Raw genomic sequence first — 27,911 nt, 5'->3', positions numbered from 1 at the left:
GGCGAAGAGCTCAGACGGCCTTCTCATTTTCACGGGTGGGATGAAGTTTCATGAAGTGTTTTAACTCCAATAGAAATTTTTAAAATAATTCTTTGACATTTCCCAGTTAATGTGACTGGGTCACATGAGGGGACATGTTTTAAAAGTTCTTAATTAATTTATTTCAGTTTTTAAATATGAAACTGATCTCCCTGAGGCACCTCTGTCTCAGGGGGATTTCTGCGCTTTTTCATGCGCACGCATGAAAGAGCGCAGGCCCCAAGACAGGGAACCCCCCCCCGACCCAACCCCACCACCTGCACATGGAGTGCTCAGTGCTTCTGGGCGAGTGTCACACTGGGCGGGCCTTAATTGGCCCACCCATGTAAAATGCCGGCGCGGCCCCGATCAGGGGTGCCCATCAGGTTTGCGCCCGCCCTCACACGACCCCCCTGATGGGGGGGGGGAAGTTTTCCCAATCTCCCTGAGGCACATGCGCAAAAGAGTGCAGGCCCCAACTCTCCCTCCTCGCACAGGTAGCGCTGAGCGCTTCCGGATGCACATCATGCTGGGTGGGCCATAATTGGCCTGCCCACGTAAAATGGCGGCGCGCAGCCGATCATGGGGGAGCGATTGGCTCCGTGCCCATTCCCGACCGACCCACCCAACAGAGAGAAAACTCTCCCCTGAGTTTTCTCCTGGGTTGCCCATCAGTGTTCAAGCGTGTTGACCTTCAATTCCTGGGAACTTCAGGTTTATCCTAATGGCTTGGTAACTGTGAGTAATCAGCCCAGATATTATTTTGGGGATGATTCTGTATTCTGAAGTTAAGATTGTTTTCTCCCTTCTCATCAATCAGCTTACATTTAAAAAAAACTTATTCTGTCTTTGCTCACATTAGTGTTTTTCAGATTCAAAGTGGGGGGGTGGGCAGGGATTTAATGAACCCTGCAAGAACAGGAAACATGGCATGCAGGGTGACTGAATTAGGCAGGAGCCAAACTTTCAATTCCTTGACTGCAGGTTTAGATGCACAGGTTAAGTCAGCAGTGTGCTCCAGGCATGTCAGACCAATGCTGTCCTGTGGCAGATTCCCAGTTGTAATCCATTTGCATGCAATGAATGCTCATTAATATAAAACTTTTATTTAATGATGTCCTACCTTCAAGATAAAGTCAATGGCACAAGAGAATCTTGTGGCAACCAGTTCACTTCGTTTAAAGGTGAAGTGCAACAGTTGGATTTGTGCAATTGATTCTGAAGTCAGTGATTTTCCTTTCAACACTGGCAGAAGGGAAGGGAGCAGCAAGCAGTAGAATGGCAGCTTGCAAGGAAACAGCAAGGGTGAGTCAGTGGTTCGGGGGAGGTAGGTGTGGAGTGGGGACAAGCATTTTTCTATTCATTCTTGGGATGTGGGCATCGCTGACTAGGCTAGCATTTATTGCCTATCCCTAATTGCCTTTGGGGAGATGGTGGTGAGCTGCTTTCTTGAACCACTGCAGCCCATATGGTGTAGGTACACCCACAGTGCTGTTAGGGAAGGATTTTCAGAATTTTGACCCAGCAACAGTGAAGGAACGGTGATATGTTTCCAAGTCAGGTAGATGAGTGGCTTGGAGAGGAACTTCTAGTTGGTGGCGTTCCCCTGTGTCTGCTGCCTTTGTCCTTCTAGATGGTAGGGTCGTGGGTTTGGAAGGTGCTGTTTAAGGAGCCTTGGTGAGTTCCTGCAGTGCATCTTGTAGATGGTACACACTGCTGCTACTGTGAGTCAGTGGTGGATGGAGTGAATGTTTGTGCATGTAGTGCCAATCAAGTGGGCAGTCTTGCCCTGGATGGTGTCAAACTTCTTGAGTGTTGTTGGAGCTGCACTCATCTAGATAAGTGGAGAGTATTCCATCACACTCCTGACCTATGCCTTGTAGATGATTGTTGCACACAGGCTTTGGGGAGTCAGGATGTGAGTCAGGATTCCTAGACTCTGACCTGCTCTTGCAGCCACAGTATTTATATGACTAGTCCAGTTCAGTTTCTGGTCAATGGTAACCACCATGATGTTGATAGGGGGTTCAGCGATAGTAATGCCATTGAATGTCAAGGGGTGCTGGTTAGATTCTCTCTTGTCAGAGATGGTTACTGCTTGGTACTTATATGGTGTGAATGTTACTTGCTAATTGTCAGCCCAAGCCTGGATATTGTACAGGTTTTGCTGCATGGACATGGACCACTTCATATCTGGGGAGTCGCGAATGGCACTGAACATTGTGCAATCATCAGCAAACATCCTCACTTCTGAGCTTAATAATGGAAGGAACGTCATTAATGAAGCAGCTGAAGATGGTTGGGTCTAGGACACTACCCTTAGGAGCTCCTGCAGTGAAGTCCTGGGACTGAGATGATTGACCTCCAACAACCACAACCATCCTCCTTTATGCCAGGTATGACTCCAACCAGTAGAGAGTTTTGCCCCACTTCCCATTGACTCAAGTTTTGCTAGGGCTCTTTGATGCTACACTCAGTCAAATGCTGCCTTGATGTCAAGGGCGGTCACTCTTGCATCACCTCCAGAGTTCAGTTCTTTTGTCCATGCTTGAACCAAGGCTGTAATGAGGTCAAGAGCTAAATGGCCCTGGCAGAACTCAAATAGAGCATTAGTGAGTAGGTTATCGCTAAGCAAGTGCTACTTGATAGTACTGTTGATGACCCCTTCCATCACTTTACTGATGATCGAGAGTAGACTGATGAGGTGGTAATTGGCCGGGTTGGATTTGTCCTGCGTTTTCTGTACAGCACATACCTGGGCAATTTTCCACATTGCCGGGTAGATGCCAGTGTTGTAGCTGTACTGGAGCAGCTTGGCTAGGGGCACAGCAAGTTCTGGAGCACAAGTCTTCAGTACTATTGATGGAATATTGTCAAGGCCCATAGCCTCTGCAGTATCCAGTGCTTTCAGCCATTTCTTGACATCACGTTGAGTGAATTGAATTGGCTGAAGGCTGGCAGCTGTGATGCTGGGACCTCTGGAGGAAGCTGAGATGGATCATCCACTCAGCACACAATGCTGAAGATTGTTGAAAATGCTTCATCCTTTTGCACTGATGTGCTGGGCTCCCCATCATTGAGGATGGGGATATTTGTGGAGCCTCCTCTCCCGTGATTTGTTTAATTGTCCACCACCACTTACAACTGGATGTGGCAGGAATGCAGATCTTGGATCTGATCCGTTGGATGTGGAATTGCTTAGCTCCATCTATCACTTGCTGCTTAGGCTGTTTAGCACGCAAATAGTCCTGTGTTGTAGCTTTACCAGGTTGAAACCTCATTTTTAGGTATGGCTGCACCTGGCATGCCCTCCTGCATTCTTCATTGAACCAGGGTTGATCCCCTGGCTTGATGGTAATTGCCATTGAGTACAATTCTGCTGCTGGCCCAGAACACATCATGGTTGCCTAATCTTGAGTTGCTAGATGTGTTCAAAATCTGTCATGGAGGGTATCCTCAATGTGAAGTCGGGACTTCGCCTTCTCAAGGACTGTGCGGTGGTCAATCCTCCCGATACAGTCATAGCTAGATGCATCTGTGGCAGGCAGGTTGGTGAGGATGAGGTCAAGTCTGTTTTTTCCTCTTGGTTCCTTCACCACCTGCTGCAGACCCAGTCTAGCAGCTATGCCATCTAGGATTTGGCCAGCTCAGTTTGTAGTGGTGCTACCACACTTTTGGTGATGACATTGAAGTACGCTGTTCAGAGTACATTCTGTGCTCTTGCCACCGTCAGTTGTTTCCTCCAAGTGGTGTTCAACATAGAGGAGCACTGATTCATCAGCTGTGGGGGGGTGGTGTGGGGGGGTGGGGGGGTGCGTCATAGTGCGTGGTAATCAGGAGGTTTCCTTGCCCATATTTGACCTGAATGCATGAGACTTCATAGGAAATGGAATCAACACTGAGGATTCCCAGGGCAACTCCCTCCTGACAGTATACCACTTGCTTCCACCTCGGCTGGGTCTGTCCTCCCAGTGGGACAGGACATTACCAGGGATGGTGATGCTGGTATCTGGGGACATTATCTGTAAGATATGATTCTGTGAAGATGACTATGTCAGGCTGTTGCTTGACTTATCTGTGAGACAGCTCTGCCAATTTCGGCACAAGCCCCCAGATGTTAGTAAGAAGGACCCTGCAGGGTCGACAGGGCTGGGTTTGCATTGTCATTTCCGGTGCCAAGGTCGATGCCAGGTAGTCCATCTGGTTTCAATTCTTTAAGACTTTGTAGTTGTTTGATACAACTGAGTGGCTTGCTGGGCCATTTCAGAGGGCATTTAAAAGTCAACCACGTTGCTGTGAGTCTGAAATCACACGTGGCTGAGACCAGGTTATGATGGCAGATTTCCTTCCCTAAAGAACATTAGTGAACCAGATGGGTTTTTAGGACAATCAACAATGGTTTCATGGTCATCATTAGATTTTTAATTCCAGATTTTTATTGAATTCAAATTTCACCATCTGCCGCGCTGGGATTCACACCCTGGTATGGCCAGGAGGTTCTTTTGTTGTCTGCCTGTAGCTGGCAGTGGTTTCACCACTGAAAAGTGTGTCTCTCTGTGATCACATGTCTCCCATGCACACCAACCGTACTTGAAATTTTATTTGCCATCATGTGGGAGCCAGCAAGAAGTAAGACAGTGGAAGTGGCTGTCGGGAATGGTGTGTCATGGTTAAAATTCCACCCTAAAATGCTGCATTTTTCTTCTCTCCCTCCACATTTCAATATCGGAACCTTGACTCCCATAAGACAATTGGGTAATTTTCCAAAACTGACTACTGTAACAATATTGCACTCAGCAGGAGTGCATATTGGGAATTCCAACATCTGCTTCCCACTGTTTCCTGTGCGTTACTCCCAATACTCATTTCGGATGGGAGAAGCTCAGTCTCTAGATGCATTTTGTAAAATCACTCCCATTGCTCTTTCACGATCTATCACCTTTTGGCCTCTGCCATTTCTCTTTCTATATAGTTTCTCAGGAATTAGACCTTTGTTTCTTTCAAGGTCCTTTCCCTTTGTTGGGGTCTGCAATATCCCCCTTCATTTCAATTCCTGACATTTGACCTTTACCACTCAACTTTTATCTCAGTTCCTGGCATGCTCATCATATGGACCTGCCAGCTTTACATCATTCCTGCTCTCTGACATTTCCTTGTTTGTTCTCTTTATTTAGGCTGCACAAATATTAGAAAGAAGTAATACTTTTGCTGCTTCCTTTGTTAGAATTTTCTTTGTTAACTTTCCTTGTTAGGACCTTTAAACATGACTAAAAGTGTACAGGGTGCAGGCCAAAGTAAATAACAAGAGCAAATATTTTGTTTATTGATGGTACTGAAAATCTTGCAAACATTATACAGGTCTACCAATGAATAAATTACACATTTCCTATAGCCCCGGTAATTCTGATTCAGATCGTTGATTCTGCATTTAAAATTGCGTTCACAGTGGGCTTGCAGTGAGTTCCAAGAGAAACACAAACTGGCCCTGAATTCTTTTGATCAGATACAGAACTCTGGCAGACAACCACAGCGGCTCTTGTGTTCGTAGTACCAGTTTGTAGGTGTGGTGGAGTACTGACCATCTTAGATTGCAGGATTTTTTTCATCTTGAATTGTCTGGAAAATTATTAGGGTGGTTAAAGGGGACTTACTCAAGTTTTCAGTTTGTGTTCCTGACATGTGGATCTTGACACTGCGATTGCCACACCTGAAAATCTAACCCTCCATCCTCTTCAATTTCCCAGACGTGTAACTGAGTTCAGCAGCAGCAAGAGATGGATTTTCTCTTTAGTTTGTTAAGTGGGCTAATGCAGGGCAGGGACAGGCTTTCTATAGCACTGACGTTGCTAGGGTTGATCAGTAAGGCTAAGTTGTCTTCTAGCACAACCTTCCAACCATTGACTCACGAGCGTGCAAAAGTGACAGGCAGGAAAAGATCAGTTGTTTCACTGAGCCTGCCTCAAACACACATTCCCTTGGGCAACATAATTAGAGACTTCTTACCTAGCTAACCCTGTCATCCCCAAAGCTATATCATCTACTGGGTAAGGCAAAAAAATAGGGCAAATAAGGGAAAAATACCACTAGATAATTCCTTTCCATCCCCCTCAGGTGATCAAAACTAATCCTGAAGATCCCATTGAACATATGTACATTATATTAATTTATGTATGTTCTTCTTGATATAGCCTCTGCCCCAGCCATGAATCGGTCTAACTCCCTCTTAAAGAGAGCCAGCATCAACCACACCAGCCAGCAATGCATTCCAGAAACTCAACTCCCTGGGAAAAGAACTGTAACACCTAGCCTATCACTACGTTTTAATAGTTTAAATGCAATTAAATGCATTTTTTTTCCTTTTTATGGAAAAAGGACGTTTATATAATTACCTTTTGTACACTGGCTTGCTCTACTAATGTGAACTCTGATGTCATTGTATGTAAATAAAGGCTTTACAGCAGTTGGCATTTTGCACAACACATAGAACAACTGGAACCATTTTAGTTATTCTTTAATCTTAGCTTACGCAGAGTTTCTCAGTGTTAATTTTATTTTTCCTTGCAATTACAGCCAAAAACAGATGATCATTCTTATAATCAATTCATTTTTAAATACAGTTCACGAGAACCAGCCTTCAAATTGTCAATGACAATTGATCTGTGATTTAAAAACCCTCAACTTACAACACATGTCTTGTTCTCAGCTCCTTTTAAATCATTTTCAATTCAGTTACAGCTATGAAGTATTACACAACTCACACATCAATGCAAGTTGCATTTAAGAAAGAAAAAGAATAAACACTTGCATTTTTAATGTGCCTTTCAGAAACTCAGGATGTCACGAAGCATTTTACCAATGTAATTTTTTTTGCCACATAGACACTGCTGCAATGTATGGAGTGCATACCTCTCCTCTCCAGTGCTGTGGGATTCTGTGGAGCTAAATCAGTCATTTAATCTTCAGTTGTATTTGGTACCCCTGATATTTTGTTAACCCATTTTAAACATTGTGATCTTTTAATTCACAAACTCATAATTATTAATCATGATTCAAACTTTATCTATTGAATTACTTATCTGACGTCTCTGACTTTCACCTCCTGAATGATGATCTGGTGAAGCTGACTGCCCACCTGCTCTAGAATATGTCTGTGTTTTGTTCCATTGAAAACAGTGGGATGAAAGTTGTGTTCAATAATGTTACATATGATCCACTCCCCCAGTATTAATGTCGAAGCCATTCAAAGTAATGTCGAAGTGCAGGTAAAAAATGACCTTGGTGATATGGTATAAACAAATTACAGAATAAGGAGAAGTGTAATACTTGTTGTTTTCTTATTCATGGTTAGAGCACTAGCTCAACATTTACTTACCAATTTTGTTTCCTTTTAAAAGAAATAGGTAGCTCACATATGAATCAAATAATATGCCAACATTTTTGCGTGCTGCAAGAAGGCGATAATACTGTAATCCAAAATGTATGATAAACCCAGCTTTGAGGATTTAGAATAAACTGCACATCACTGGAAATTTCTAACTTTACATTTCCTGTACAGACATTCCATAAAACTGACACATGTTTTCTTCTCAGTAATTGAAATAATATTCAGAAATGTGGTAGATATGAGGAGGACATAGACAGATTGGTGAAATAAGCAGATAGGAGCCTTGGGTTTATATCTCATTTTGAGAAACAATGCCAACAATACTGTGCTTCATCAGATGAAGGGATGGAGTTACTTTTTCTTTTATGTCTCATGTACACTTGGGATCCAAGGCACTATAAAAAGGAAGAGGCCATTACAGGCCTCTGCCCCCATTACACTGTGCAGAATTCAGAGATTTCCTATATGGAGAAAGTATGGTAGTTTCTGCAGTGCATTGTTCCACTCACCAGCACACCATAGCAATCTGACAAAAATGGGTCCTAGTACCTCAAGTTACAACTGACAACTTAGGACCTAGAAATTACTCTGGTGCACTGCAGTTCAGGTTATATTTGTGTCTTGACTTTTCATAAAGTTGCAGGTAGATTGCACAAGCACATTTTTATCTGAAAGTGCACCACCTGCCATCTTGGGTAAGGACAACGAGACATCCTGTATCTATACCGTAAGCATGTGTTAGGCCTGTGGCATATGTAAACAAGTGAAGTGAGCTAAAAACAAAAAACTGCAGATGCTGGAAATCCAAAACAAAAACAGAATTACCTGGAAAAACTCAGCAGGTCTGGCAGCATTGGCGGGGAAGAAAAGAATTGACGTTTCGAGTCCTCATGACCCTTCGACAGAGCTGAATCTATTCGAAGGGTCATGAGGACTCGAAACATCAACTCTTTTCTTCTCCGCCGATGCTGCCAGACCTGCTGAGTTTTTCCAGGTAATTCTGTTTTTGACGTGAAGTGAGCACTCAGTGGAGCATATACCTCTGTCATGCTGTGTTAACTTAACATAATAAAATTATGCAAGTTATCCCTGAGGCTTTTACCTGCCTGGTTGATGCTCTGTAACTACAAAGCTGAAAAAAAGAAATATTTTTGATTAATAAAATATTTTATTAGTAATTTGATGGATGGGATCTGAGTAAAGAAGGAAGCAATAAGGTCTAAATCAGGGTTACTGTGCATATATGTGAAGGCACAGAGTGTGGTAATAAGATTGGTGAGTTTCAGGCACAGGGTGCCATGTGGCCAAAGTAGAGACTTGGTTCAAAGAAAGCACGGACTAGGTGTTAAGTACTCCTGGATACAAGGTGTTCAGGAAAGTTAGGAAGTGAAGACAAGGGGTGGGGTGTTGATTAAGGAGACCTTTGCAGTGCTGGAGAAAGAGGATGTCCCAGAGGGGTCAAGGACAGAATCTATTTGGCTAGAGTTAAGGAACAAAAAAGGTGCAACTACCTCATTCAGTCTATCCTATAGGTAACCAACAAATTGGAAAGATGGAGAGGAATACATTTGCAAGGAAATTAGAAAGATGAAAAATGTCCAGAGAATTTATAATGGGGGACTTTCATTACCTGAACATAGACTGGGATAGTGGTAGTATAAAGAGCAGAGAGTGGCAAGAGTTCCCAGAGTGTTTTTAGGAAAATTCTCTACAGCAGTATGTTTCCAGTCCAGTGAGAAAGGAGGCACTGCTAGTCCTGGTTTTTTGGAATATGGGCCAAATAAATTGGAGTCAAAAATTGACAGGAAAAATGTTGGCTGAACAGTGGGTTACCCTCAAAGAAGAGGAGCTCAGGCACATCAAGGTGTATTTCCTTGAAAGGGAAAGGTTCGGCAAACAAATCCAGAACCACCAGATGACAAAAGAGAGAGAAATTAAGATAAGGAAGCAGAAGTGTGATTATGACAGATATCAAATAAAAAATACAATTGAAGCCGGCTGAATATAGAAGATTCAGAGAGGAGGTAAAAAAGCAAATAAGAGAAGCAAGGAGGGACAATGAAGTGAGACTGAGTGCCAACATAAAAGGGAATCCTAAAGTCCTCAAAAGGCATATAAATAGTAAAAAGGTAGTAAAAGGAAGACTTGGACTAATTAGGGACCAAAAAGAGGATTTTCTACATGGAGACAGGGGACATAGCTGAGATATTAAACAAATACTTTGTAGCTGTCATTACCAAGGGAAAAGATGTGACACTGAGCATGGTGAAAGAGGAGGTAATTCCAACACTAGAAAGGTTTAAAATTGATAAGGAGGTGGCATTAGGCTGGCTGTACTTAAAGTAGTTAAGACACTAGGACTGGATGTGATGCATCCAAGTAAACTGAGGGAAGTGAGAGTGGAAATTGCAGAGACACTAGCCATAATTTTTAAGTTTTCCTTAGGCACAGGGGTGGTGACAGAGGACTGGAGAATTGCAAATGTTACATCCTTGTTCAAAAACCCAGCACATACATGCCAATCAGTTCAACTTTTGTGGTAGAGGAGGAAATGTCAAGAAACAATAACTCGGAACTAATTAATAGCCACGTGGACAAATGAGGATTAATTAAGGAAATCAACATGAATTTCGTAAGGGTGGATGAGGGCAATGCTACTGATGTGGTGTCCATGGACTTTCAAAAGGCATTTGATTCAGTGTCACACAACAGACTTGTGAGCGAAGTTATAGCTCATGGAATAAAAGGGACAGTAGCAACATGGACATGAAACTGGCTGAGTGACAGGATACAGGGATTAGTGGTTAATGGATGTTTTTCAGGCTGGAGGAAGGCGTGTAATGGAGATCCCCAGGGGTCAGTGTCAGGATCCTTGATTTTCCTGATATATATTAATGATCTATACCATGATGTAAGGGCACAATTTCAAAGTATGTGGATGATATGAAACTTGGAAGCATTGTGACCTTTGAGGAGGATCATGTAAAATTTCAAAAGAATAGACAAGTTAGTAGAATGGACAGAGAGATGGCAGATGAAGTTCAGTACAAATAAATATGAAGTGATTCATATTGGCAGGAAGAACATGGATAGATAATACAAAATAAAGGGTGCAATTCTAAAGGAGCACTGGAGCAGAGGGCCCTGGGTATATATGTTCATAAGTTATTGAAGGTGACAGAACAGGTTGAGAGAGCAATTAATAAAGCATACAATCCTGGGCTTTATTTATAGGGGAATAGAGTGCAAGAGCATTTCTACTCCTCTTTAGCTCTGAAGAAGTCTTATGGACTCGAAATGTTAACTCTGTTTCTCTCTCCGCAGATGCTGTCAGGCCTTCTGAGTTTATCCAACATTTTCTGTTTTTATTCCGGGGATGAGGAACTTCAGTTATGAATGTTGATTGGAAAAGTTGGGATTGGTAATCTTGCAGAAAAGAAGGATGAGAGGAGATTTTACAGAGGCAGTCAAAATCATGAGGAGTTTGGACAGAGTAGATAGGAAGAAACTGTTCCCATCTTTGAAAGGATCAAGAAAAAGAGAGCACAGATTTGAAGTAATTGGCAAAAGAAGCAAAAGCTATATCAGAAAGAAAAGTTTTCACACACCAGGTAATTAAAATCTGGTATATACTGCCGGAGAGTGGTGAAGACAGGTTCAAATGATGCATTCAAAAGAGAATTAGACGGTTATTTTGAAAAGAAAGAATGCGCAAGGTTATAGGAAGAAGGTGGGAGAACGGCACAAAGTGAATTGTTCATTTGGAGAGCAGTGCAGACATGATGGGCCAAATGGCCTCCTTTACTGAAACAATTCTGTGATTCTGTGAAGAGCTTCCATCTCACTGAGGAAGCTTCAGGCCAACTATATGCAACAACCTACTCTGAAAACTCTGCTCACATTTAGACAGCTGTGACAAATTCCACCACAGCAGCTGAGACAATCCACAACATTCTAAAACAATCAACAACATTCTAAATGAAACGGCCCACAATATTCTTAAAAAAAGGTCAATTCACCCTATCTCCCATGTTAATGGCTCCTTTAAAAGTTTCCAGGATCTTGGTCCGGATCTGTATCTTTGCCAAAAACTAATCAGTTTCTCCTTGGGCCATACCCTTTCTGGGTGCCAAGTATTGTTGAAATATGGCCATTGGTTTTGAGATATGCTGTTTACAGACAAACAGACTAACAGGGACGAAAACATTACATTACCTTAGTCCACGCCCTTCAGTGGTGGAGGAAGTAAGGAGTTTAATAGCTGGTTGATTTCCCCAATTCAAGAATTGATATTTTGGGATTATTAAATCCAAGGTTGTGCCAGTTTTCATTTTCAAATGTATCAATAATGCTAAAGTGGGAATTAATTCCCTTGAGACAACCAGTGCCATCTGTGGGAAACAAGCTAAAGGATCAGCTGCCACAAAGGCAAATAATTTACCTGACCTGATCCCTTCCGACCCCTTCACCACTCTTACTGACACACCCAATCACAGTTGTTTTAGTTATGCACAGTTTGGTTCAACCTCAGACAGTTGCCAGGGAGAGGGATGGAAATGGTGGTGAGGGAATGGAGTTTGTCACAGGAACCAAAGACGATGGGCTGGTTTTTCAAAGCAGGGTCAGAAACCCTGTGTGAATTATGGATCCTGACCGGGCTCCTCATCTGCTCACATGCTGCTATTTTTAAATTCAAATACTTCTAATCAGACAGGAGACAAGCTCAGCAAACAATTAACATCAAGTACACCTTCTATTTAGCAGGACTTTTAACTTTTGACAAGTAAGGTGAGTAAATTGTCTACGTAACTTGAAGATATTTTGGGTTTTTTTTTCCCTCTCTGATTCTTACCTCCTGATGGCATTAATATTTTCCTAACACAGATGAGAAACATCAGATTTTGTTAAGGGGATACAATAAGTGTCTAGACTGGATAAGCTGCTGAACCACTGACTTTCCAAAAGTAATTTCATGCTCCATGTCAAGTTTCATTTGTGCCTTTTTCACTGAAAGTTCATTCAATAGCATAAGAATTTCATTTTTCCCTTTGTGATCCAATGCCAAAGACAGAACTACCAGGCCAAATTTGCCTGGAATAAAACTTTCTCTGAAGTAAACAAAAACAGTGGCAGACATTTAAGGGGATATTTCAGAATGCTCAGAATAAGTATGTTCCTACCATAAAGAAAAATTCTAAATGGAGGACCCACCATCCATGGGTATCTAAAGAAGTTGAGGAAAGCATCAAACTTAAGGAAAAAGCATATAACTGTGCAAAGATGAGTGGCAAGATGATTGATTGGTCAGAATATAAAGAACAGCAGAGAATGACTAAAAGGTTAATCAAGAGAAAGAAATTAGTGTATGAGAGGAAGCTAGGAAGAAATGTAAAATCAGACAGCAAGAGTTTTTACAGATATTTAGAAAGGAAAAGCGTAGGGGAAAAATTCTAGCCACCAACACCCCCCCCGCCCCCCACCCCGCCCCTGCCATTAGGGGAGGAAGTGCAGGAGCAGGTGCGTGCAGGTGCGCCTTCAATTGGCACCCCCAATTGGGGGCGTGCCACCATTTTATGTGGGCGGGCCAATTAACACCTGTCCAGTGTGACGACCACCAGGAAGCACTATGCGCTCCCTGTGCGGATGGAGGTTTCCCTCAACCGGGTGTGCGCTCTTTCGCGCATGCGTATGAAGGAGCACACTGATCTCTGAGGCTAAATGCTGCCTCAGGGGGATTGGTTCCAAATTTAAAAATGTTAAGGAAACAATGTCAAAATTTCCCTGACATGTCACCTCATGTGACACTGTCACATGAGTTGGGACATGTCCATCACTTTTACTGAAACCTTTATTAATATTTAAAAGCCCTCATGAAACCTCATCCCGCCCATGGATGAGGTTTCATGCTTTTTCTTAAGCCCGCCTAAATGGCTTCAATAGGCCATTGACAGATTGGCAGCGGGCGCAATGCTGATTCGGCTGCGCCCCCGTTGACCTGAAAATGGAGATGACGCGGGGTAACGTCGGGAGTTCCACTCGACGTCATCCCACTTTATTTTATGCGTCGGTGAGCAGGCCCCACCCCCGCTCACTGACCAGAAGCTCCTCCCCTAGGTAAACTGAGTGTTGGTCCTCTAGCGTGAGAATGGGGAAATAATAGTAGGTAATAAGGAAATGACAGATGAAGTGAACAAATATTTTTGCTTCTGTCTTCACCACAGAGGATACAAAAAACATTCTGGTAATAGCTGTAAATCAGGAGGTGGAAGGGAAAAGGGAAGCTGGTGAAATTATAATCACTATGGAAGCAATGCTGAGCAAACTGATGGATCTGTGGGCTGACAAGTCTCTGGGTCCAGATGGACTTCATCTTAGGGTCTTAAAAGAGGTGGTTATTGAGGTCGTAGATGCACTGGTGTTAATTTTCCAAAATTTTCTAGATTCTGGAAAGGTTTCATTAGACTGGGAAGTAACAAGTATAACCTTTTTTTTCAAGAAGGGAGTGAGGTAGAAAACAGGGAACTATAGGCCAATTGGCTCAACATTTGTTTTGGGGAAGGTGTGAGAATTGATCGTTAAGGAGGTTATAGCTGGACACTTACAAAAACTCAAGGCAGTCGGAAAGAGTCAGCATGGTTTTGTGAAAGAGGAATCATGTATAACAAATTTGTTGGAGTTCTTTGAAGGAGTAACATGCGCTTTGGATAAAGGGGAGCCTGTAGACATGTTGCACTTGGCATTTGATGCTTGCCACATCAAAGGTTATTGCGAAAAATAAAAGCTCATGGTGCAGCGGGTAACATATTAGTATGGATGGAAGATCTGGCAGTAAACAAACAGTACACATAAATTTTTTTTATCTGATTGGCAGGATGTGATGAGTGGAGTCCTTCAGGGGCCTGTGCTGGGGCCTCAACTTTTTACAGTTTATATCAATAACTTAGATGAGGGGAGTGAAGACATGGTAGTAAATTTGCAGATGACACAAAGGTAGGTGGGAAACTATGTTGTAAAGAGGATATAAGGAAGTTGCAGACAGATGATGAGTGAGTGGGCAAAAATCTGGCAGATGGAGTATAATGTAGGAAAATGTGAAGTTGTTCACTTTGACAAGAAAAAATAAAAAAAAGCAGAGTATTACTTAAACAGAGAACGGCTGCAGAATTATGAGGTATGGAAGGATCTAGGTGTTCTAGTGCATGAGTCATAAAAAGTTAGTATGCGGGTACAACAAGTAATTAGCTAACGGAATGCTATCCTTTATTGTTAGAGGAATTGAACATAAAAGTAAGGATGATAAGGTTCAGTTATACAAGGTATTGGTGAGACCACATCTGGAATATTGTGTGCAGTTTTGGTCTCCTTACAGAAGGATGTAAATGTGCTGGAGGCGGTTCAGAGGAGGTTTACTAGATTGATACCTGGAATGGGCAGGTTGTCTTTCCTCATAAAATTAGACAGATTGGTTTCTGCTGGAGTTTAGAAGAGTGGGGGGGGTGACTTGATTGAAATATATGAAGCTCCTGAACAATATTGACAAGGTGGACGTGGAAAGGATGTTTCCTCTTGTGGGTGAGTCCAGAACTAGGGAGCAGTGTTTTAAAATTAGGGGTCGCTCTTTCAGAACAGAGATTAGGAGATTTTTTTTCTCTCAGAAGGTTGTGTGACTTTGGAACTCTCTGCCTCTGAAAGCATTGGAAGTGGGGTCATTGAATATTTTTTAAGACAGAGGTAGATAGATTCTTGTTAGGCAAGTGAATCAAAGGTTATTGGGGGTAAATGGGAATGTGATCAGCCATGATCTTATTGAACAGTGGAGCAGGCTTGAGGGGCCGAATGGCCCATTTCTGTTCCTATTTTGAATGTTCATATGTAATAGCACCATCATAATGTTGTTTTCAAAAATCAACTTATGAAATCCATAAATTGGACACAAGAAAAAAGGCCCAGAAATTAACCATGAGATATGTCAAAGAGAGATGATTCATACATCTTGTGTTCTTTATGATTTCAAATTTAATCCTTCGTCCTTACCATAGTGCAACATATGTGAACTACTTTAGAAGTATCCTGGCACAATATTTCATAACTGAGGATGAATATCAGAGAAGGTATATTAGGGAATCAGATGGGCATTATGTCACTATTATCTTCAGGTTCGGGGAGGCATACCTTTCAACTTGTGACTGACGTATTATCAAACAGGAGAAATTGCTTTTTAACCAATTAGCAAGGAGCATAACATTGCTTCTCAGTGTCACCACACTGCTATATTTTAAAAAGCACAGGCAATCATTGCTACCATTCACATGGAAACCAGGGCTCTAGGTTGTGTAGCTTGGGCATCAGCTGGAATCACTATAGTGTTGAGGAAGTTTGAGAGTTTTCTGGACAGCACATTTCTAGAGGTAGTCACCCTGTAGGTAGGGAGGAAAAGGGTGCCTGCCAGACAGTCAGGCAGGACAGGCAGTTGGTGCAGAAGACCTTGATGCGTATCACTGTCCAGCCTGTATTCAGTTCTGAACACTGATGAGGGTGATGGTTCCTCTGAGAAATGCAGCCAGAGTGACTCAACTGTTAGGTGGAGCAGGAGGAAGATTGGGAAAGCAATTGTGATATGGGGATTCTATATTTACGGGATTAGATAGGAATTTCCACAGGCGCAGAAGTGATTCCAGGAAGGTGTGTTGCCTTCTTGATATCAGGATCACTGAGCAGCTACAAAACATTCTCAGCGGAGAAGGTGAACAGCCAGAGGTCATGATCCATTATCAGTAACAACAATATAGACAGAAAGATGGGTGAGGTTTCACTGGCAAATTTTAGGGGTCTCAGGAGGAGACAAACAACTAGGTCCTCAAAGCTATAAATCACTGGATTACTCCTACTGCCTCTTTCTATGATTGCAGAAAGAGAAGGATAGAGCAGATGAGTGCCTGGAGAGATGGTGCATGAGGGAGAACTTTAGATTCCTGGGACATTGGGACTGGTTCTGGGGGAAGTCAGACCTACACAAGCTGGACAGGCTGCACTTCAACAGAGCCAAGACCAATGTCTTATAGTTTGCAGCTGCTGTTGGGGTATAAACTAACATGGCTGGGAGATGGGAACCAGGGTGTTGCATTAGAAAGGAGAAAGCAGGAGCACAAAGTATTGGGGTGGACAAGTAGCACCAGAGTAAGAAAAAGTAAGGCATTAGGTGGGGTCAGACTAAGAGGTAATGCAATAAGATCTAAATTAGGTTTATAGTGCACGTATATAAGAGCACAAGTATATAAATGCACAAAGTGCAGTAACTACAGTTGGTGAGCTGCAGGTGCAAATAGCCACACAGGAATATGATGTAATGGCAATAAAGGAGAAAAGGCTCAAAAAAGCACAGGTCTGGGTACAAAATCTTCCTGGATACAATATGTTCAAGAAAGATAGGGAAGAAAAGAAAGGAGGAGGGATGGGATTAAGGAAATTAAAGTGCTGACGAAAGAGGATGTCCTAGAGGGGTCAAGGACAGAATCTATTTGGTTAGAGCCAAGAAACAATACAGCTACCATTATACTACTGGGGGTAGCCTATTGGCCATCTACTAATGGGAATGATATAAAGGAGTAAATTTACAGGGATATCACACAGAGATGCAAAAAACATTGAGTAGGATAATGGAAGACTTTACTTTTTCAAATATAGACTGGGATAGTAGAGTGTTAAAAGGTAGAGAGGAAGTGAAGATTCTGAACTGTTTTCAGGAGAATTTTCTAGATCAATATATTTCCGGCCCAACGAAGAAGGGGGCATTGCTAGATATGGTTCTAGGAAATGAGGGGTGGTATTTAATTCAGGGAATGAAAGTGTCACCTGCCGACGAAGAGCCGGAGGGAGCTCCATATTGCTCCTTTTGGGACGCCTGCCATATTAAGTGTCAATAGGCACTTAAGTGGCTTGCAGTGTGCCTTCCTCAGGATCAAGGGCACTGGGGGTAGAAGTCCCACCCACCTAAGAGCTGCTAGCTAATAAGAAGCCCGCCACTGTCCCACCCACCCCTACTCCCACAGCAATTGTACCAACAGGGGTGATGTCACATGGCCTGCCAGTCCGTGGGCCAATTGAGATCATTAAGTGGGTAGTTATTGCCCATAAAAGGGCCTTATCCAGCTGCTGCTATGACTAACAGACTGCAAGAAAGGCCCACACCCAAGCGGCCAGCCCTGCACAGGATGGTGTTGGGCGGGGGGGTGGGGTGTGCATCTTTAAGGGCCCCTTGAACTATCGGAGGTTTTACACCCCTATGTTGCCTTTCCGCTTTGGCCTCTCAAACTAAAGCCTCCATCCCCTTCACCCCCTTGCTGGGTCTGCTTTCTTGGCACCCAGCGAGACCCCAAAATGCCTATCCAAATACCAATCTAACAGCATATGCTTCCATTCCAAAATGCTAGGCAGCTGCCAGCCGCTGATTGGCCAGCAGCTCTCTAAAGCGGGAATTTATATCCCTGAAGGATGTAATTCTTGCCTCTAATTGGCTGTTAAGTAGCAGCTAGGCAGCCGGTGTTCCCCTCAGTGGAATCCTTTGTGCACCTGCTTTCTCCTTTCTAATGCAACACCCTGGTTCCCATCTCCAAGCCAAGTTAGTTTATATCCCAACAGTAGCGGCAAACTGCCCCACAAGACATTGGTCCTGGCTCTGTTGAGATGCAGCCTGTCCAACTTGTGTTGGTCTGACTTCCCCCAGAACCAGTCCCAATGTCCCAGGAATCTAAAGTTCTCCCTCCTGCATCTTCTCTCTAGGCACTCATCTGCTCTATCCTTCTCTTTCTGTAATCACTAGCAAGAAGCAGCAGGAGGAGTCAAGATTTATACCTTTGAGGATCTAGTTGTTTGGCTCCTTCTGAAATCCCTAAAATCTGCCAGTGAAACCTCACCCATCTTTCTGTTTATATTGTTGTTACTGATAATGGATCATGACCTCTGGCTGTTCAACTTCTCCCCTTTTAGGCGGAGAGTGGGCGATGGGGATTCCGGTATCTTGTACAATTCAGCTCTGTTTCTTCACAATATTCATCAGCAGCTCAAGCATATCATCTATAAATGTGCATGAATGCTTCCAGGGATGGATCACTGTTGAGGCTTTTCATTTTAATCACATGAAACAATGCTTTAACTGGAACACTGGAAATGTGAATTTGGAAAATTCCCCCTTTTATTTGTAAGGCATGAGGGAAAATCTTAAACAAGATATTTGCTGCAGTATTCTCAGCACTACATTTGCAGCCTGTGACACCTTTTTAATTAAATTGCAGAGCTGAACAGATTCTGCTTTTCATTGCAAAATGCATACAAATTATTTCATGCCATTGAAGGATGCTGAACACTCAGCATTAAAGCAATGCAAAATGTCTCAGTTCATTGTGCTTGCAGTTTTGTAATTTGCCATCTTTAATAAAAGTAAAACTATTTAATCAATGTCCTTGCCTTCACAGTGTTCCTTCATGTATATGAGCTGCAACTTCCACCTTCTTACGTGTTGTAAAATGTATGACAGTAGTCACAAAAAAAAATGTTTTTAACTCATTTCAGAGATCCACTTTTTGCATGGGAGTTTGGGAGTTCCCATAAGGATCATATTCCATGTTCAGGATGGTCACACACACATATGTAAGAAGTAGCGAAAGTCGAAGCTTAAGTGGAAAAGGCCATATGCAATAGTCTACTCCATACCATAAGTGCCAATATCAGAATGCTAACCATACTGTCAGCCACATTCATGTTCAGTGTTTTATTAATGCAAGAGTTGATAGACTGAGATAATGGAGTGAGATGACTGAAGAAATTAATCAAACAACAAAAGCTGCTGACAGGGATATTATAAATTACAAAATAAAAAGAGAATTACCTGGAAAAACTCAGCAGGTCTGGCAGCATCGGCGGCGAAGAAAAGAGTTGACATTTCGAGTCCTCATGACCCTTCAGCAGAACTAGGTGAATCCAAGGAAGTGGTGAAATATAAGCTAGTTTAAGGTGTGTGTGTGTGTGTGTGTGTGTGTGTGTGTGGAGGGGGGGGTGGGGGTGGGGGGGGGTGTTAGGTTGGGGGAGACAAGTGGAGGGGGGGGGTGGTGTGGTTGTAGGGACAAGCAAGCAGTGATACAAGCAGATCATCAAAAGATGCCACAGACAAAAGAACAAAAGAACACATAGGTGTTGAAGTTGGTGATATTATCTAAATGAATGTGCTAATTAAGAATGGATGGTAGGGCATTCAAGGTATAGCTCTATTGGGGATGGGGGGAGCATAAAAGATTTAAAAATATTTAAAAATAATGGAAATAGGTGGGAAAAGAAAAATCTATATAATTTATTGGAAAAAACAAAAGGAAGGGGGAAGAAACAGAAAGGGGGTGGGGATGGAGGAGGGAGTTCGGGACCTTAAGTTGTTGAATTCAATATTCAGTCCGGAAGGCTGTAAAGTGCCTAGTCGGAAGATGAGGTGCTGTTGCTCCAGTTTGCGTTGGGCTTCACTGGAACAATGCAGTAAGCCAAGGACAGACATGTGGGCAAGAGAGCAGGGTGGAGTGTTAAAATGGCAAGCAACAGGGAGGTTTGAGTCATTCTTGCGCACAGACCGCAGGTGTTCTGCAAAGCGGTCACCTAGTTTACGTTTGGTCTCTCCAATGTAGAGGAGACTGCAATGGGAGCAACGAATACAGTAGACTTAGTTGGGGGAAATGCAAGTGAAATGCTGCTTCACTTGAAAGGAGTGTTTGGGCCCTTGGACGGTGAGGAGAGAGGAAGTGAAGGGGCAGGTGTTACATCTTTTGCGTGGGCATGGGGAGGTGCCATAGGTGGGGGTTGAGGAGTAGGGGGTGATGGAGGAGCGTACCAGGGTGTCCCGGAGGGAACGATCCCTATGGAATGTCGACAGGGGGGGTGAAGGGAAGATGTGTTTGGTAGTGGCATCATGCTGGAGTTGGCGGAAATGGCGGAGGATGATCCTTTGAGTGCGGAGGCTGGTGGGGTGATAAGTGAGGACAAGGGGGACCCTATCATGTTTCTGGGAGAGAGGAGAAGGCGTGAGGGCGGATGCGTGGGAGATGGGCCGGACACGGTTGAGGGCCCTGTCAACGACCGTGGGTGGAAAACCTCGGTTAAGGAAGAAGGAGGACATGTCAGAGGAACTGTTTTTGAAGGTAGCATCATCGGAACAGATGTGACGGAGGTGAAGGAACTGAGAGAATGGGATGGAGTCCTTACAGGAAGCGGGGTGTGAGGAACTGTAGTCGAGGTAGCTGTGGGAGTTGGTAGGCTTGTAATGAATATTGGTGGACAGTCTATCACCAGAGATTGAGACAGAGAGGTCAAGGAAGGGAAGGGAAGTGTCAGAGATGGACCACATGAAATTGATGGCGGGGTGGAGATTGGAAGCAAAATTAATAAATTTTTCCAAGTCCCATCGAGAGCAACAAGCAGCACTGAAGTAATTATCGACGTACCGAAGAAAGAGTTGTGGAAGCTGGCCGGAGTAGGACTGGAACAAGGAATGTTCCACATACCCCTTAAAGAGACAGGCATAGCTGGGGCCCACGCGGGTACCCATAGCCATACCTTTTATTTGGAGGAAGTGAGAGGAGTTGAAGGAGAAATTGTTCAGTGTGAGAACAAGTTCAGCCAGATGGAGGGGAGTAGTGGTGGATGGGGATTGTTTGGGCCTCTGTTCGAGGAAGAATCAAAGGGCCCTCAGACCATCCTGGTGGGGGATGGAGGTGTAGAGGGATTGGACGTCCATGGTGAAGAGGAAGCGGTTGGGGCCAGGGAACTGGAAATTGTTGCTGTGACGTAAGGTGTCAGAGGAATCACGGATGTAGGTGGGAAGGTACTGGACAAGGGGAGAGAGAAGGGAGTCAAGATAATGAGAAATGAGTTCCGTGGGGCAGGAGCAAGCTGAACAAAACTTCTTCAAGGTAGGCATTTCTTGAAGAGCAGTGGCAGTCAATTAAACACAGAGATAAAAACAAAAAACTGCAGATGCTGGAAATCCAAAACAAAAACAGAATTACCTGGAAAAACTCAGCAGGTCTGGCAGCATCGGCAGAGAAGAAAAGAGTTGACGTTTCGCGTCATAAATTACTCTGTTTTGTGAAAATCTTTTTAGAAAATAACTGAAAGAAATTTATTGGACCTTATTAGTGTATAAATATCTAGGTAAAACATTTCAGAGGGCTTGCTGCTTCTATCATAAAGCTGTGCATAGATAATTGAGGGGGAAAATAGCAGTTGTTAAGATATTTTATTATTGCCTGGATTTTCACAATCATGGAGATCCAAAAACATTTAAAAATGTCAGGCAGGACTTGGATCTGGAAGGTCCACCCTCATTTTCCACAGTGCTAAGTTCAAACTGACCCCATTTTCACTGTAGCAAGGGCCTTAGCACAGAGTGTGGGAGTGACGATTTTTTTAGAGCAGTAGTAAATACTTTTGAAGACTGGAGGAGGTCTGTAGAACTATCAAGTTGTCAAGTTTTTTAAACCCTTTAAAAATTAAAAAAATTTACAGCCTGGCAGTGTAAGTGAGTCCACATACGGGCTCGAAACATTGGCCTGAATCGGGTCGGGTGGGGGTGGGCCCCACTCGCCCACCCGTAAAATGGTGCAGAGTAATATCAGGCCTACGTCCTGACATCACCGCACGTCATTCAGACCTTCAGTTCGGTGGGTGCACACCAGAGTTGGGTGCATGCCTGTCGAACTGTCAAAGACTTATTAAGGCCATTTAAGTATCAATTAAAATAATTAACAGAGCTGCCCATCCAACCTTAACGTTGGCGGGCAGGTGAAGAGCCCAGTCGACCTTCGCATTTATTATGAAATTTCATCCACGGCTGGGATGAGGTTTCATGAAAGGTTTTAAACTTTAAGAAAAATTCTTAATAAAATTCATTGACATGTCCCAGCTCATGTGACACTGTCACATGAGGGGATGTCTTAAATATTTTTTTCCTTATTTAAATTTGGCAGTCCAAATCCAATCTGCCATGTTAGTTTCAAAGAGGCTATACAGCAATGCACCCTTAGACTTAAGTTACAGGCACACCTTGTCAAACCAGCTCAGGTGAAGGGTTATGGACAAAGACATCTCAGCAATCTCATCAACACATGCCTCATCACGGTCAGGTATCTTCAAAGCAGTGCCCAAGTTGTGAGAGGCTTATTGTTACAAGACCAGACTTACCTTATCAACAGGCAAAGATCAGAACTCTAAGTCCCAACATGCCTCAGGAGTTTTGTGTATGCACAGGCCAGGAGCAGGCGGCACATGCGCAATCAACCGAGGACAGGCCCAGTGCGCCTGCACAAGAAGAAAACAGTGTGAAAACTGGATCATGTGACTTGGAAGCAGGGCACCATAATCAGAGAAGAATCCCAGGCAGGTGACAGGGAGATTGGACAGGAGATGTCCCAAAGGGAGTCCCAGATAGGATCAGGGAGGGGTCCCAGATAAACATTAAGGGAGAGGAGCTTAAAGAGGCTCCAAGCAGAAAAGGGCTACTGTTGGAAGACTTTAAGTAATGGGGCTCAGAAGAAGCCCTTTAAGAGCTAAGAAGGCAGGAGAAGGTGAATCCATGGTATAAGCCATTGGGATGAAAGTACCCCCTTTGGAGCAGTGGTATTCTGCTTGGCGCGGCCAAAGAGCTGGAATTGTGCTTGAGTTGATGCTATTATGTAGACTCAGAAATCCAGGGGTATGGATTCTCAGGAGACAAGATTGAAACCCTGCATAATGGGCCGTGGTTAAGGCTTTTCAAATTAGAGCAACCTTTGGAGAGAATTCCAAGACAAAATCTTTGCAGGTGAAGACTGGAATCACTTTTGAGAGAGAAATAGTTTCACTGAGATTGGTTGACTCACAGTGTTTACTGATGTCTAGATGCGCTTTTGAGAAATCTGTGGAATCTGTCTTAGTCACCTCTGCATTTATTGTGCAGTGTTGTGTGTTTGACCATAGTTTGCCTGTTAATTCAAATGTGCCTCATATTAACCCTGAGTGTAAAATATATATTGTAAATTGTTTTATCTTTCTGACCTTATATAGTAAATTTTATTTTTGCTGGTTCAAAACCTGTGGAAGTTTGTGACTTGATTCTCTTAGCAAGTGCCTTAAAAGTCAAACTTTATCTACTTTAAACAAAAAAAGTGACTGCTCCCTAACCGATTCATACCAAATATTTGGGGGTCTGGTCCAGGATCATTGCAATTGCAGATCGAAGAGACCTTTGTATATCAAAGACTATTTCTGTACTTAGAGAAAACGGATAAGTTAAACTCTAAGGGCAGAATTTTACCCCGTCGGGCGGGGGGGAAGTTGAAGATCGGGCATGGGGATGCATGCCTCCAATCGGTGCCCCCGACTGGGGGCGTGCTGCCATTTTACATGGGCGAGCTAATTAAGGCTCACCCAGTGTGACGTCTGCACAGAAGCGCTATGCGCACCTTGTGCGGGCGGGTGGGGAGGAGTCCCTCAGCAGGGAGTGCGCTCTTTCACTCATGCACATGAAAGAGCGCACTCATCTCCCTGAGGCAAAGTGCTGCATCAGGGAGATCGGCTCTACAATAAAAAATATTAAAAATAGATTTTAAAAAATTCCCTGCCATGTCCCCTCATGTAACACGTCCATAATTTTTAAAAACACTTTCATTAAATTTTTAAAAACCTCCATGAAACCTCATCCCACCCGTGGATGAGGTTTCATGCTTTTTCTAATGCCCGCCAGGGCTCTTGGCCTGCCCGCCAACCTTAAGGTTAGATGGGCAGGTCCATTAATTACTTAAATGACTCTGTCAATGGCCTCAATTGGCCATTGACAGGTCAGTAGGTGCACAACTGATTTTGCTGAGCCCCCGCCTTCCTGAACATTAAAATGGGGCGGGGTGTTGGCGGGAGCTCCACCCGACGTCACCGCCTGTCATTTTACGCGTCAGTGAGTGGGCAAGCCAGTTAATGGCCCACCAATGGGAAAACCTTGGCCTAAGAAATGACTTGACGAATATATGTTTGCTGTTTAGGATGATTTAATTCAAAACAATGTCTTTAGTTAAAAGGGGAAGATGGTGTAGTTTTCAATGGTCTGTTTAATCTGTGTTTGATTATGCTAGTCAGGTAACTGATCCTTGTACACTTGCCTGATTGCTTAAGCCTGTGGGTGGAGGTAGTATGTTATGTACTGACACCACATAGGGAATGTTCCGGAACGGGTCTGGGCTCTGTGTTGTGAACGTGTGTGTGGTGAAAGTCCTGTAAGCTCTGAGATGTTTCAAAATTCTGTAAATAAACTATTTGTGTTTAGAACAAGGGTCAACTCTGCATTGCTCTGAGATATATAAGATATACAGCAAAGTGCAGAATACATAAGTGTCATTCTGGAGGAGCAACAGTGGCTCCTTGGAGCATGAACCTGCTGTCCTCTCTCAGGATGACAGCATTCATGCTTCCACAACTGCCACTCTGCCAGAGCCAATGCTGTTACCTTTCAGCCAGCCAGCCCTGTCTACTGCCACAAATGCCAAGGTAGTGCAGTCTGAAACTGGACTTCCTAGGCCTAGCGCTGCTTGAGGGCATCTTGTGGAATCAGCTGCAGTCTCCACTAGTGAATGCCAGCTGCCTTCTACCAGCCATGCTGGAGCCACTGCATGAGCAATGCATAGGAGCACTAGGATTAAGACACCCATAAGACAGGAACTAAGTGAATGAACAACTTTTGGATTAAATATTGGAATGCGGAGGGAACTGCGGACTAGTGCAGAGTGAAAGTAGCGTGATTGGTACCAGGACAGCGGACATACACTAGTATGATCTGCTAAGCATGGTTACAAACCAACTTCATATTTAGCAGCAAGTAGAAACTTTTGTCGTTGCATCTCAGCATTTCGATGCATGCCTGCAAAGTGACATGTGCATAATTAACGGCAGTCTGCACCGTGGAGAAGCCCGTGATCCTGGCAAAGCCATGTGTCATGCCTATACTCTGCCTGTTTCTCCCTGCTCAAAGAATGAACTCCCCTCTCCTGAAAAAAGACCATCTCTCACATCTCTGATGCAGCTGTGGACAGCGAACTGGGAGATGCTACAGGTGTAATCTGCTTCACCTTGGAAATGTGAAGAAATTCAGGGCAATGATTATCTTCACAAACACTGGTAATACCATCCTTACCCTGCTCTGAGGCTAGAGATCTGGTTCCAAGAATTGGCAGAGCTTTATGAGGACCTCCATGTTAACGCTTGGATGACACACAAACTGCTCTTGGCGGATGTATGTATAAGAGAAGTGTTCCCAGGTGACCCTCCTCCTCTTCCTTTTGTGAACTGCTTGTCCTGTTCTTTACTGCCTTTGTCCAACCTCTTCTCATGTTGCAGCTCAAGGGTGACTGTAACTTTAGCACCCATGATTGGAGCAAATGGTCTTGCCAGAATTTTTGATATCAGAAACAAAGTCTCTCCAAATGCAGCACCTGTCAACTTCACCAACTTTAAACAACTCTACCAACCATGAAGTACCTCTACAAACTCAAACAGAGCCATTGGAGTGTATAGAGTAACTAGAATCATCAAATGGTTACAGCACAGAAAGAGGCCTTTTGGTCCATCATGTCTGTGCCAGCTTTCTGCAAGACAACTCAGCTAGTCCCACTCCCTCACCCTTTTCCCATAGTCCTGCATTTTTTTTTCTCTTTAGGTGCTTGTCCAAGTCACTTTCAAGATCCCGGGTTGAATCTGTCTCCTGCACACTCTCAGAAATTGCATTCCTGATGCAACAATCCTGTTGCATTTAACACCCACTGTGTTAAAAATGCTTTTCCTTCTGTTGCCTTTGTTTTTTTTTTGCCATTCACTTTAAATCAGTGTTCTCTGATTCTCGACTCTTCTTCAAATGGGAACTATTTCTCTCTATCTAGTCTACCCAGACCCCTCATGATTTTCAACATCTCTATTAAGTCTCTCAGCCTTCTATTCTCTAAGGAGAAGTCTCAGCTTCTTCAATCTAGTCATATGACTGACATTCCTCAACTTTAAAACCATTCTTGTAAATTTTTCTGCATCTTCTCTAACGCCTTCATATCTTTCCTAAAGTGTGATGCCCAGAATTGAACACAATACTCCAGTTGAGGTTGAACCAGTGATTTATGAAGGTTCATCATAAACTTCTTGCCTCTCTTTGTAAAGTCCAGGATCCCATCTACCTTTTGAACCACTTTCTCAACATGCACCGCCATCTTCAATGATTTATGCATATATACCCCCAGGTCTCTTTGTTTGTACTGCCCTTTTAGAATTATCCTCATTATTTTATATTGCCTCTCCTCATTTTTCCTACCAACATATATCACTTAACACTTCTTTACATTAAATTTTATTTGCCAAGTGTCCACCCATTCCACCAGCCTGTCTACATCCTCTTGAAGTCTATCACCATCATCCTCACAGTTCACAACAACTCCAAGTTTTCAGTCATCTGCAAATTTGAAAATCATGTACTACACACCAAAGTCTAGGTTCATCATTAATATAGACCAAGATAATTAGTGATCCTAGTAGTGACCTGTGGGGAATTCCATTGAATGCCTTCCTCCAGTCCAAATAACAGCTATTCACCACAACTCTGCTCCCTGTTACTCACCCAATTTTGTATCCAAATTGCCACTATCCCTTTTATTCATTGGGCTTCACCTTTTCTGCCAACTTATTAGGTGGCACTTCATCAAGCTTCTTGTATACCACGTGAACCGCATTCCCTCATCAACCCTTCCTAGTACCTCATCAAAAATTTCAAATCAAGTCAGTTAAACACAATTTGCTTTTAACAAATGGATGTTAGCTTTCTCTAATTAATCTATCCTTGTCCAAGTGACTGTTAATTTTGGCCTGGTTTATCATTTCTGAAAGCTTTCCCACCACTGAGGTTAAACTGACTGGCCTAACATGACCCCTTTAAATAGCACTGGAGGATCTTGTCTTCTGTTGAATGGATATTCAGTTGGACATACACTAGCTAGAGTGGAGAGGTCAGAAATGCCATCACTGATGTCCAATCAGCATTATACGCTGACTGACATCATGATCTACCAACTCTCCATACCCCTGCTGCACATTTCTCACCAAGGTGGAACGGCCTCACCAAGGTGACACTGGACACGAGCACACTAGAAGTGTGCATGGTGTGGATGCCATTTTGGAACCTGAGGTGCTATGCAGACCAATTTTGCAGCCAGAGTCTTAGAGTAGGTATTCCTGATACAGGTTACTGAATTTTACCTGCCCTTTAGGAACGCACTGAAGGTGGCAAAATGGCATATGAGAGTGATGGAGCCTTTGTCTTCCCTTTGCCATTGGCAGGTAAGGTGACAGGCAGCTTGCCCACCCAAAATCCAACTGAACCACTTAAGTCGCCAGTTAAGGGCCTTTTCTCACCTTCACTGGCATTTTACCAACTGCTGGGGCACCTTCTGCCACCTGGGGATACTGCCAGGTA

The 27,911-nt window shown here is 43.4% G+C and overlaps 1 protein-coding gene across 1 annotated transcript in view; it reads right to left on the bottom strand.

The window, feature by feature from the left end:
• myo16 (myosin XVI) overlaps positions 1-27,911 on the bottom strand; it is a 657,504-nt gene that overhangs the window by 570,353 nt on the left and 59,240 nt on the right. The window lies entirely within an intron of this gene.

This window comes from Carcharodon carcharias, chromosome 11, assembly GCF_017639515.1.
Source record: "Carcharodon carcharias isolate sCarCar2 chromosome 11, sCarCar2.pri, whole genome shotgun sequence".
Taxonomy (NCBI): domain Eukaryota; kingdom Metazoa; phylum Chordata; class Chondrichthyes; order Lamniformes; family Lamnidae; genus Carcharodon; species Carcharodon carcharias.
The sequence above is the reverse complement of the archived record's forward strand: the minus strand, read 5'-3'. Positions and strand labels throughout refer to the sequence as shown.